Here is a 4,032-nt window from a genome sequence, read left to right on the forward strand (position 1 = left end):
CTCTAAAATGAGCAAGGAGTAATGAAATGAATATTTCCCACCAAAAACGGTTATACGTTATGAAATTATTGTACGAAAACATTAATTGTGGGGAGAGAATATCGAAAAAAACATGAGCTGACTGTCGTCTGCTTGGCGTGGCTGCTGCTGCGGCTGCCGTGGTGTTGTTTTTCTGTTATTGCATGGAAGAATGGATGGTAAAAAGAATTGTCAACCATTCCCGTCCCTGCCACTGGGTGACAAATACAAAGTACATTGTAAAAAAACGCATAATGCGAATCCATATAGGTGGCAATTTATTGAAAACTATGTAAACACATATTCATAACACCACTCTTATTTAATCTCACGTTGAGATTGAACAAGAGTAGCCGAAGCCGAACGTCAAGGACGAGACACAAAGTACACTGTGAAAAACGCATCATGCGAATCCATATAGGTGACAAACACAAAGTACATTGTAAAAAAACGCATGATGCGAATCCATATAGGTGACAGTTTGTTGAAAAACTAAGTAAAACACATATTCATAACCCCACACGGAGAAGCAAAAAGTCTACTACGCCATAGCTCCGGTTAGCGCAGCGAGAACTAAATAATGTGAAGAGCGCCCTGGTGGTTCACAGGCTCCGTTTGCGGTTAGGTTCGACCCCCCTAACCATTCATTCGTAGGCACGGTAAGCATAAAGCCGCATCACACCGAGAATTAAGGTCACTCCTGACGGAATCCAAGATTAAAAGTGCTCGCGTTTTCGGAGGCACACCACTCGATACGGAAGCAACGCACAACTGTCATTTTTATTATTTCACGCATGCTGCGACGCAGCAAAGCTAAATTAACAAAAATGACAGTTGTGCGCCGCCTCTGAATCGAGTGGTGTGCCCCCGAAAACGCGAGCACTTTTAATCTTGGATTCCGTCAGGAGTGACCTTAAGCCCCAAACGCAATACAACGGAACGGCGACGGAAACGGCAAATTTGACAAAAAAAATATATGAACTAACTGTCAAATTTTTCGTTTCCGTCGCCGTTCCGTTGTATTGCGTTTGGGACTGTACACGAAACCGCGAAACTACTCACTTGACGGTTCCCATCACTCAAATCCGACCTTGCGTGGAAGAAGCCAAAAATAAGTAAAATGCGAAAAAATCCGGTGAGTACTTCCCGAATAGAAATAAATGGTACGCCGAATGGTTGATATTATAAGCATTCCATTCCACTTGTAATCATTATAAACTGTATAATACTTGTACAATTATATGATTGACCAAAATAAAACCACGATCATATATAATAATTTACAAATTATACATGTTATAATAAGGATTACCTGATATCATATTATTGTATACTTATCTTACTATAAATAATTTAGATATTCACCAACACAGAAATGATGTTGTTTCTTTTTCAGTGTAATAGTGGCGGTTGGCAACAATGGCGGTGTTTATTAAAAAATACAAAGTTTGTGCGAAAAAACATAAAACCAAATGGATTATAATGCATGTAAGTATAAACTATATTATACAAAACATGAATAATATATATTTATTGTTTATTTCCAGATCAACCTCATACCGGGAAACTACGCCATCGCACGAGCAGATGTGGTAGAACAGCGAAAAAACGGTTGCCAAGGTAAGAATGATGGGCATAAGAACCATAATGGATACATTAATCCCCTGAACACAATGTATCCAGAATTTTTGTATGATTACACAACCAATGGCACCCTTTCAATTATAATATCGACGTTGGTTGCTGCTCATACAATCATTTATTAGCAGAATGGCTTGCCGGCTTGACCCCGGGAAATAATTATAACCCCAGCACTGATTTTCAGAAAAATGATCGATCTTAACTATTAGATCGAATACATATTTTATATCCGATAGCTCTGAGTGTTATTATATTTTAAATATTATTGTATGCATGTTAACTGAAAAGGCACGTTTCAGATAAAAATAATTATATTGCCACCCCGGAGTGAATTTTCAATCAACATGCTTACAAATCAAGACAAAATTTTCAAAACGACTTATCTGCTTTTGTAAACAAAGATTCAAACGAAGATTTGACGAATCTGATAGCTCTCCCACACAAACCAACACCATCAATAGGTAGGTGAAGGATTCCGCTACCTATTGATGGTGTTGGTTTGCGTGGGAGAGCTATCAAATTAGTCAAATCGTCGTTTGAAGTTTTGTTTACAAAAGCAGATAAGTCGTTTTGAAAATTTTGTCTTGAAATAACATTCATTGAATACAAATTTAGGTCACTTTATACTGGGATACATAATATCTAGGAAATTGAGATTTTGATCTTCCATCATGATCATTTTATATGAAAATCAGCGCTGGCGTTCTAATTATTCCCTGGGGCATGCTTATCAAGAAATCTGGCCTGAAAAATGCACATCCAGGACTGATTTTAAGCTGTTATTCATTTGTTTCTTTGATTTCTTATAGGAACATGCAGCAACATCGAAATCTGTGAAGAGTCATTGGTGGAAGTTACAAGTAACCATGATGCTGAATCCCAAAAAACTGCATATTTGAAGTGAACTTATGGCCTCATTATATAAAGATGATGACCACAGGCTGGAGATATACTGGTAATAACATAATTTCAATTAAATATTTATAAGATGGTGATTAAAATATAAATAAAACTTGTTTGATGATCATTTATTATAAACTGAGAAAACACCTTCATAACTATCATATCCAGTATCGTAGTTCGTAGAATAATATTATACATCCTATAATACGGTTATCATATAATTGAATAATTATTACACGCTTTTCAATCTGGATTAACCACTGAATAATTATTTGGCCTGGAATTCGTTTTACGAAAACTCATAACATCAATCTTTTTTGTTAAAATCAATTATACTCCGAATCATTGCAAGAAAAAAATATGATGATAAACTAATGATTTCTGGTAAAATCGCTCATTGAAAATATATGTAAAAATTGGCCTTTTTGAATGGTAACGATACTTAACAACCCATTGAGTGTATCATCTAAAATCAAATTATTATAGACACTATCATTATAGACACTATCACTTTTACCACTGGAACAGGCAATCCGTAGTGTTATTCTTAGCCAGATATTGCTTTTTGCATTGAAACTTTTCGTTTCATCACTGAAACCATTGACACTTGTCTTCAGCGACTGCTTCCGCTATAGAGCATTTGAACATTTTATTCACTCATACATCTATATTGCTGTCAAAATGTGCATTTGACAATTAAATTTTCAGCTAAAATCTCTATTTTTTGACACCGGTGCACTCACACAACCAATCGACATCAGTTGTCAAAAAATCAGGAGTACCAACTTGACCACTATCTCTTTGTCGCCGAGTCTGGCGCTGAGTGCTCGGCGCGGAAACCCTAAGGTGGGAATACAATTTTGGGGCTTATGCGCAATAACCAGCAGGGCAGTCAGATGATTTTTTCGTAAATCTGTATTGGGAATCGTAAAAAATCTGTATTGTCTGTATTTAAGGGAAAAATGGTTTTATTTTTTTTAATTATGCAAAATATCGAATCTGATGATTGTAATGTGATGTACATTTCAATAAACATTTTCAATAAGTATTTGTTAAACCAGATTTATATAAAATTAGAAATCACAGAAATATGTTGGAATCTTTTAAGGGGGATCCTTGCAATTATGTAGAAGCATCACATCATTTAAATTCTCTCGGTTGTTATAATTCATTTTAATAGCTCAATCTTTTCTGAAATTCATGCCGTCTTTTAAATCCTACATCTCAATTATTCGACCTCAGCAAAACATGTATCATCATTCTACAAGTGATGTTTTTCGGATATTTTTTTAGCTTCTTCAATATTCCACCAAGATTAAATGTTAAATGTTATAATTCGGAAACAATGATTTTTTGTCAATGCCCAAATACCCATTACTAAACCCGATTACGTAACCATTGCTATATTTTGGTAGGAATACATTTCTTATGTAGTCCATAAATATGTTTTAAACTTCTACCAATTGCGTA

General features: G+C 35.3%; 1 long non-coding RNA gene across 1 annotated transcript; it reads left to right on the top strand.

Moving 5' to 3' along the window:
- The first annotated feature begins 1,452 nt into the window (after positions 1-1,452).
- LOC134220356 (uncharacterized) lies at positions 1,453-2,513 on the top strand. Its single transcript, XR_009981871.1, has 3 exons — positions 1,453-1,506; positions 1,566-1,638; positions 2,469-2,513. It is a non-coding gene; the product is annotated as an uncharacterized LOC134220356 (long non-coding RNA).
- Positions 2,514-4,032: the final 1,519 nt, after the last annotated feature.

This window comes from Armigeres subalbatus, chromosome 3 (assembly GCF_024139115.2).
Source record: "Armigeres subalbatus isolate Guangzhou_Male chromosome 3, GZ_Asu_2, whole genome shotgun sequence".
NCBI lineage: Eukaryota > Metazoa > Arthropoda > Insecta > Diptera > Culicidae > Armigeres > Armigeres subalbatus.